Source organism: Cervus elaphus, chromosome X, assembly GCF_910594005.1.
Source record: "Cervus elaphus chromosome X, mCerEla1.1, whole genome shotgun sequence".
Classification (NCBI taxonomy): domain Eukaryota; kingdom Metazoa; phylum Chordata; class Mammalia; order Artiodactyla; family Cervidae; genus Cervus; species Cervus elaphus.
In genome coordinates, this window is record NC_057848.1 from 134,652,684 (window position 1) to 134,662,070 (window position 9,387).

General features: G+C 38.4%; 1 non-coding gene across 1 annotated transcript; it reads left to right on the top strand.

The window, feature by feature from the left end:
- Positions 1-5,337: 5,337 nt before the first annotated feature.
- Positions 5,338-5,444, top strand: LOC122690993. Its single transcript, XR_006340243.1, has one exon. It is a non-coding gene; the product is annotated as a U6 spliceosomal RNA (small nuclear RNA).
- The last annotated feature ends 3,943 nt before the right edge of the window (positions 5,445-9,387 follow it).

A 9,387-nucleotide genomic window follows, 5' to 3' on the forward strand; every position in this document is an offset into this window, starting at 1 on the left:
CAACGTGGTGGCATATTTGGTAAAGGTCTACTTCCTGGTTCATAGACAGCTGAGTTTTCATTGTATCTTAACAAGACAAAAGGGGCAAGGGATCTCTCTGGGGTCTCTTTGTAAGGGCAGTAATCCCATTCTTAAGGGCTCTACCCTCATGATCTAATTATCTCCCAAAGGAACTGCCTCCAAATACCATAATATTAGGGATTAGACTTCAGCATGTGAATTTTGAGGGGAACACAGACGTTCAGTCAATCATAGTGAGCATATCTTTCTCTCCTTTAAGCATGATTTCCTTTAGTTCTTTGAATATATTTATAATGGCTACTTTGACGTCTTGGTCTGTTAAATCTTACTGCTCTCACAGACAGTTTCTGTTACCTGATTTTTTCCCTGTGTATGAATCATACATTCCTGTTTTTTTTTTTTTTTTTATGTCTTGTAATTTTTTGTTGAAAATTGGACATTTTATATAAAGTATTATAGCAACTCTGGACACTGATACTCTTGCTCCTGAGGCTAGTTATCGTTGTTTGTTTACTTGCTTAGTGACTGGCTGGATTATTTTAGTGAAGTTGATTTCCACTTCAGTGTGAAACCTCTGATACTGCTCCTCAGAGGGCAAAGTCTTGGGCATGAGCAGTCAGTCTGGGATGAAAGTTTTAGCAGAACTCTTTTTGAAGCTCTCTTTCCCTGATCACACCCAGCTGTTAAACCCACTAATTGCTGGCTGATTGCTCTCTTGCTTTCAACAATGCCCTGGGACATAAATTGCCCCACAGAAGGAACCCTTTAAATCCAGATTAGTTTAGAGGGATAGTATTTGAGGTCAATCTTTGAGGGTTCTTCTGACCCTAGAAGGGGTATTCTAGCTGGCACTCTCACTGGTTCTCCCTGTAAACTAGCTGGCCTGTGATTTAGCTTGTGCCTCTAATGAAACTATCAGTCTCCTCCTAATCACTTTCCACTGTTCCTGCATTGTTTTTGATAGTATCCTTAGACTTGAGTTAGTTCCTTTGGAAAGAGTCCAGGGCTCTGTTTTATGGTCTGCCTCTCCCTTTGGGCAAAATTTCTAAGCCATGGCTCCATAGCTGGGGAGAGGAAATGTCACATGCTTCTTTCTGCTTTAGGAGCTGGGCACTGAGCAGGGTTTGGTAGCCTTTGGTCTTTTCAGTTTTCCTTCATGAAACCTCTGCCTCACTAACAAGTTGGGACAATAGTGATTGATGCCCCAGTATTCTCAGTGTACTGCACCTGAAGTAGATCTTCCACTCAAGGAGTGGGGGCTATGTGGAAAATATAAAGGATAATAAGGACCATTGTAAATTCTACAGTAAAAAATTGTATTACCTAGAAGAAATGGAAAAAATGGAATGGCAACCTGCTCCAGGATTCTTGCCTGGAGGATCCCAGGGACAGAGGAGCCTGGCAGACTACAGTCCATGGAATCACAAAGAGTGACTTGAGAAAGGAGAATGAAGCTGGAGTATCATGGTCCCTGATTTCAAAATACACTACAAAGCTATTTAATCAAAACAGTATGGTACCAGCACAAAAGCAGACACACAGATCAATGAAACAGAAATGAGAGCCCAGAAATAAACCCACACATGTATGGACAATTAGTTTATGACAAAAGAGAAAGAACATACAGTGAAGAAAGGGAAGTCTGTTCAATAAATGGTGCTGGTAAAATTGAACAGCCATATGTAAAAGAATGAATCTAGACCATTATCCTATGCCACAAATAGGAACTCAAAGTGGATTAAAGACATGCATGTAGGACCTGAAACCATAAAATCCCCAGAAGAAAACATAGGCAGTAACCTCCTTGACATTGGTCTTAGTGATGTTTTTGTAGATTTGACTCCAAAGGCAAAGGAAACAAATGTAAAAATAAACAAATGAGACTACATCAAACTACAAAGCTTTTGCACAGTGAAGAAAACCATTATCAAAACAAAAAAGCAAACTACTGAATAGGAGAAGATATTTGCAAATCCAATAAGATGTTACTATCAATATATAAAGAACTCATACAGCTCAACAACAACAAAAATAGTCTAATTAAAAGTGGGCAGATACATGAATAGACATTTTTCTATAGAAGACATATAGATGACCAACATGAAAAGATGAAAAGGCACATGAAAAGATGTTCAACATCACTAATTATTAGGGAAATGCACATCAAAACCACAGTAAGATATCATCCCACCCATACCTATTAGAGTGGCTGTTATCAAAAAGACAAGAAATAACAAATATTGGAGAGGATATGGAGAAAAGGGAATCCTTGTACACTGTTGGGAGGGATTGTACATTGGTGCAGCCACTATGGAAAACTGCATGCAGATTTCTAAAAAAAAAATTAAGAATACAGCTACCATGAAAAGTGACAGTGAAAGTGTTAGTTACTTAGTTGTGTATGACTCTTTGCGACTCCATGGACTGTAGCTCTTCTTGCTCCTCTGTCCATGGAATTCTACAGGCAAGAAGACTAGAGAGGGTAGCCATTCCCTTCTCCAGGGCATCTTCCCCACCAAGGGATTGAACCTGGGCCTCCTGCATTGCAGGCAGATTCTTTACCATCTGAGCCACCAGGGAAGACATAGAACTACCATAGTGGATAGTGAAAGTTGTTCAGTCATATCCAACTCTTTGCAGCCCCATGAACTGTACAGTGCATGGAATTCTCCAGGCCAGAATACTAGAGTGGGTAGCCTTTCCCTTCTCCAGGGAATCTTCCCAATCCAGGGATCAGACCCAGGTCTCCCACATTGCAGGTAGATTCTTTACCAGCTGAGCCATAAGGAAACTACCATATGACCCAGCATTTCTACTTCTGGGTATTTATCTCAAGAATATGAAAATACTGATTTGAAAAAATATAGGCACCCCTATATTCATTGTAGCATTATGTACAATAGCCAAGATATGGAAACAACATAAGTGTTCATTGACTGAGGGATGGATAAAGAAGATGAGGTGTATATATACAATGGAATACTACTCAGCCAAAAAGAATGTTGTCATTTGTGATAACATGGATGGGCCTTCAGGGTGAAATAAGCGAAATAAGTCAGAAGGAAAAAGACCAACACTGTATGATTTCAATTATATGTAGAATCTAAACAAAACAAAAGCAAACTCATAGATACAGAGAACAGCTTGATTACCAGAGAGGAAAGGGGTTGGGGGTGGGTGAAAGGGATGAAGGGAGTCAATTATATGGGGATGGATAGTAACTAGACTTTTGGCAGTGATCACACTATAGTGTGTATAGCTGTCAAATTATAATGTTGTACACCTGTGACTTATATATAAACAAAAAATAAAATTGTTTTTGTTTGCAGATAATAAAATCTCATGTAGAAAATCCTAAAGTCTTCACAAAAAAAAAAACCTGCTAATCGGTAGATTCAGAAAAGTTGCAGGATACAAAATCAGTTGCATTTCTATATGCTAACAATGAAATATCTGAAAAAGAAAACAATCTCATTAATAATAGCATTAAAAACAATACAATAGTTAGGAAAATAGTTCTAAAAATAGTTCCCTAAAATAGTTAGGGAAAATTTTAACCAAAGAGGTAAAAGATGTGTACATTGAAAATTATAAGACTTTGATGAAAGAAATTGAGAAGACACAAAAAAGGGGAAGATATCCTGTGTTCACGGATTAGAAGAATTAATATTATTAAAATGTCCATACTTTCCAAAGCCATTTATATACTCAGTGCATCTCTATCAAAATTCTGGTGGCATTTAAAAAGTTTTCTTTCTTTCTTTTTGACTGTGCTGGGTCTTCATTGCTGTGTGTGGGCTTCCTCTAGTTGTGGTGAGCAGGAGCTACACTCTAGTTGTGGTACATGGGCTTCTCTCTGCGGTGGGCTCTCTTGTTGCCAAGCATGGGCCCTAGGCAAGTGGCCTTCAGTAGTTGTGGTGCATGGACCCAGCTGCCCTGTAGCATGTGGGGTCCTCCCCGACCAGGGATCAAACCCATGTCCCCTGCATTGACAGGCAGATTCTTAACCACTAGACTACCAGGAAAGTCCTCCAATGACATTTTCCACAGAAATAGGAAAACAATCCTAAAATTCATGTGGAAGTACAAAAGACTGAATAGCCAAAGAACTTTTGAGAAAGAAGAACAAAACTGGAGGCATTGTACTTCCTGATTTCAAAGTATATTACAAAGCTATAGTTATAAAAACAGTATACTACTGGCATCAAAACAGACACGTAGGCAAATGGAACAGAACCCAGAAACAAAACCATGCACATACTGTCAACAATATTTGACAAGGGAGCCAAGAATACTCTGGGGAAAGGATAGTGTTTTCAATAAATGGCATTGGGAAAACTGGATATTCACATGTAAAATAATGAAATGGATCCCTATGTTACATCACTCACAAAAATTAACTCAAAATTGATTAAAGACTTAGACATAAGACCTGAACCCATAAAACTCCCAGAAAAAAACATAAGGGAAAAATTCCTTAATGATTTTTGGCAGTGATTTTTTTATGTGACACCAAAAGCACAAACAATGAAAGCAAAAATAAATGAGTGGGACTATAGCAACCTAAAAAGCTTCTGCACAGTGAAAGAAGAAATAAACAAAATGAAGACAACCTATGGAATGGGAGAAAATATTTGCAGACCTTGTATCTGATGATAGGCTAATATTCAAAATAGATAAGGCACTCATACAACTCAATAACAAAAAGAAAAAAAAAACAACAGAACACTCAATTAAAAATGGTTAAAGGGCCTGAAAAGACATTTTCCCAAAGAATACATACAAATGGCCAACAAGTCACGAAAAGGTGCTCAATATCACCAATCGTCATGGAGATGCAGATTAAAATCACAGTGAGCTATCACCTCATACTTGTTAGAATGGTTATCATCAAAAAGACAAGAGATAACAAGTGGTGGCAAGAATGCAGAAAAAACATTTACTGACGTTGGTGGGAATGTAAATTGGTACAACCATTTGGAAAACAGTATAGAGGTTCCTTAAAAACTTGAAAATAGAATTACCATATGATTTAGCAATCCCATTTCTGGGTATATATCCAAAGGAATTGAAATCAGGATCTGAAATAGATATCTGCACTCCTATGTTCAGTATGGCATTATTAACAACAGCCAATATAAGGAAATAAGCTAAAGGCCCATTAGTTGAAGAATGGATGAAGAAAATGTGATATATACATATACATGCAGGAATATTATTCAGCCATAAAATGGCAGGAAATCCACTTGTGAAAACCTGGATGGACCTTGAGGGCATTATGCTAAATGAAATAAGTCAGATAAAGATAAATGCTGAGTGCTCGCTTCGGCAGCACATATACTAAAATTGGAACGATACAGAGAAGATTAGCATGGCCCCTGTGCAAGGATGACACGCAAATTCATGAAGCGTTCCATATTAAAAAAAAAAAAGATAAATGCTGAATGATCTCCCTTATATATGGACTCTAACAAGGCTGAACTCATAGAAACAGTATAATGGCAGTTGCCAGCAGCTGGTGTGGGGGTGGTGGTGTTGGGAGAAATGGGATATGTTGGTCAAAGAGTATAAACTTGTAAGATGAACAGGTTCTGGAGATCTAATGTATATTATGGTGAGTATATTTAACAATAGTTTATTATATACTTGAAAGTTGCTAAGAAAGTTAATCTTAAATGTTCTCACCACACACATAGAAAAGGTAGTTATATTAGGTAATGGAGGTGTTAACTAACCTTATTGTGGTAATCATTTCACAATATACACGTGTATCAGATGATCACATTGTATACCTTAAAGTTACACAATGTTAAATGTCAAGTACATCCCAATAAAGCTGGAGAAAAATAAAACCATGCATAACCTTAAAAACACATCAGGAGGAGTATGTTTTCATGTCTCAAACATGTTCTTAAAGGTCTTAAAAAGTCAGAACAGATCTTAAGTATATCAAGAAGTCTCTCAAAATTGAAAGTCATCAGGAAGAGTTTGTTGTTTTTGTAATAGAGTTTCTTGTTGACATGATTCACATCCAGTAAAATTCACTACTTTAAAGTATATAATTTAGTGGCTTTTAGTGTGTATACAAGGTCTTGCAACCATCACCACTATCTAATTGCAGAATATTTTCATCACTCTAAGAATCACTCTAACCCCATGCCCTTTAGCAGTCACTCACCATTCCTCCCTACCCAAAGCTACTGACAATGACTAATCTACTTTCTGTCTCTATGAATTTGCCTATTTTGACATTTCATATAAATGGAATCATATAATATGTGACCTTTTCTTCCCTGGTTTCTTTCCCTTAGTGTAATGTCTTCAAGATCCATCTATGCTATAGTATATATGAGTTACTTCATTTCTTTTTATGGCTGAATAATATTCCATTGTATGGATATATCACATTTTTATTTATTCATCAGTTGGTAGACATTTGGGTTGTTTCTATTTTTATATTAATAATATGAATTAATAATAGCCAAAAAGTATAAACAATATAATATATGCTACTATGAACATTTGAGTACAAGTTTTGTGTGAACATCAGTTTTTATTTCTCAGGGAGTATATACCTAGAAGTGAAATTGCTGAGCCATATGGTAAAGTGTGTGTGTATGTGTGTGTGAGTGCACTCAGTCATGTCTGACTCTTTGTGACCCCATGGACTGTAGCCCACCAGGCTCCACTGTCCATGGAATTTTCAAGACAAGAATACTGGAGTGGGCTGCCATTTCCTTCTCCAGGGGATCTTACCGACCCAGGGATCAAACTCGTGTCTCTTGTGTATCCTGCATTGGCAGGCAGGTTCTTTACCAGCTGAACTATTGGGGAAGCCATATGGTAAGGAAGAGTTTCAATTATCTCAGGAAGGGTCATAGATAAAACAAGAAGGGTCTCAGTCATATAGGAAAGGTTTAAATAGATCAGGAAGTGTCACAAATGCATCATAAATGCTCTCAAAGAGAGGAGATGTCTCAAATACAACAGAAATCATCTCAACATAGTCAGGAAGATTTCATAATGTGTTAGTAAGGGCTCCAAACTGAAATGAACATCTTAAATACATCACTAAAGGTCTCAAATTCAAAGGAAAGGTGTCATGTTATCAAGAAAAGTATCAAATCTCTAAGAAGGATCTCAAAAAATAAAGATCTTAAAATTTTATGAGAAAGGGTCAAATAGTTAGGAAAAATGGCAATACATTACAGAGGATCTCAAATATACCAGGAGTCATGTTACCAGCAGGAAGAGACTAAAATAGTCAAGAGGAATATCTAATAGGGTAGTCAACTCAACAGTGGAAACAGTCGCTGACTTTATTTTTCTGGGCTCCAAAATCACTGCAGATGGTGATTGCAGCCATGAAATTAAAAGACGCTTGCTCCTTGGAAGAAAAGCTATGACCAACCTAGACACCACATTGGAAAGCAGAGACATTACTTTGTCAACAAAAGTCCATCTAGTCAAGGCTATGGTTTTTCCAGTGGTTATGTATGGATGTGAGAGTTGGACTATAAAGAAAGCTGAGTACCGAAGAATTGATGCTTTTGAACTGTGGTGTTGGAGAAGACTCTTGAGAGTCCCTTGGACTGCAAGGAGATCCAACCAGTCCATCCTAAAGGAGATCAGTCCTGGGTGTTCATTGGAAGGACTGATGTTGAAGCTGAAACTCCAATACTTTGGCCATATGAAGAGCTGACTCATTTGAAAAGACCCTGATGCTGAGAAAGATTGAGGGCAGGAAGAGAAGGGGACGACAGAGGATGAGATGGTTGGATGGCATCACCGACTCAATGGACATGGGTTTGGGTGGACTTCGGGAGTTGGTGATCGACAGGGAGGCCTGGCGTGCTGCGGTTCATGGGGTCACAAAGAGTTGGACACGACTGAGCGACTGAATTGAACTGAACTGAGTCAACTCAAACAAGCCAGGAAGGGTCTGACGCTGGTAAGGAAGTATCTCAGATTTGTCAGGCAGAGTGTAAAATATGTCTCTAATGGTCCTAAAGTGAAAGTAAAAGTGTTAGCTGCTTAGTTGTGTCCAACTCTTTGTGACTCCATGGATTGTAGCCTGCCAGGCTCCTCTGTCCATGGGGTTTTCCAGGCAAGAATACTAGAGTGGACTGCCCCTCCCTTCTCCAGGGGATTTTCCTGATGCAGGAATTGAACCCAGGTCTCCCGCATTGCAGGCAGATTCTTACTGTCTGAGCCACCAGAGAAGCCCGTTCGAATGGTCCTAAACAGTCCAGCAGTTTAGGAAAAGTGTCATCTATTAGGAAGGGTCTCAAACTGTCAGGAAGTGTTTCAAACATATTTCACCCTTTCAAACATGTTTTGAATCGTGTTTCAAAAGTGTTTCACCCTTTCAAACACAAAGGGTCACAATTAGAGAAACAGCGTCTCAACCATCACAAATCATCTCAAACAAACCAGGAACACTTTCAAAGTAAGGAAGTGTTTCAAATAGGTAAATGCCTCAGACTGAGAACAACAGTCTCCAATAGTTGAGAAAGGTCATGATATGTCAAGGAGTCTCAAACTTGTCAGGAAGAGTGTCAAATAAAGAAATAACTACTGGTCTCAAACATGTCATGAAGGGTCTTGGGCAAGTCAGAGAGAGTCAGTCAGGAAGAGCCTCAACTTTGTAAGTGTTTCAAACATAGCAGGCACATCTCAAGTGGACAGGAAGAGACTCATCATGTCAAGATGTGCTTCAAACATGACAAGAAGTGTCACAAAGAGAGAAGAAGGATCTGAAATATATCACATATCCTCTCAAACCAAACTGGAAGCTTCTCAAAGTAATAAGGAAGGGTTATGAATAAGTCAGTAAGAGTCTCAAAAGAAAATGGAGTGTCTCTGATACAACCCAGAGAATCAACATCTCAGGAAGGGAGGGACTCAAATGAATTAGGAAAGCTTTCAAATACATCAGGAAGAAGAGCACACAGGTCAAGAAGTTTCTCAGACCTATTAGGAATGTCACGAGTAGAGAGGAAGGGCCTTGCATGCATCAGGAATATTCTCAAACAAGTCGAACAAGTACATAAAGATCTCAGACAGAGAGAAAGACATCTAAATACCTTCAGAAGAGTCTCAAAGTTGTCAAGAAAGGTTTCAAGTAAGTTGAGGAGGGTAGATTTCAAGCAAGTAGAAATAAATATTCCTATTATATCAGGAAGAGTCTCAAAGAAGTCATGGGTGCTCTAAAACATGTCAGGAAGGGGTTTAAATATGTCAGGAAGGTTCTCAGATATGTGAGGAAAAATCTCACACATGACTGGAAGCATCTTAAACTTCTCCAGAACAGTCTAGAACAGAGACGGAAAGTCTCAAATACATAAGGAAGCATCTCAAATAAGT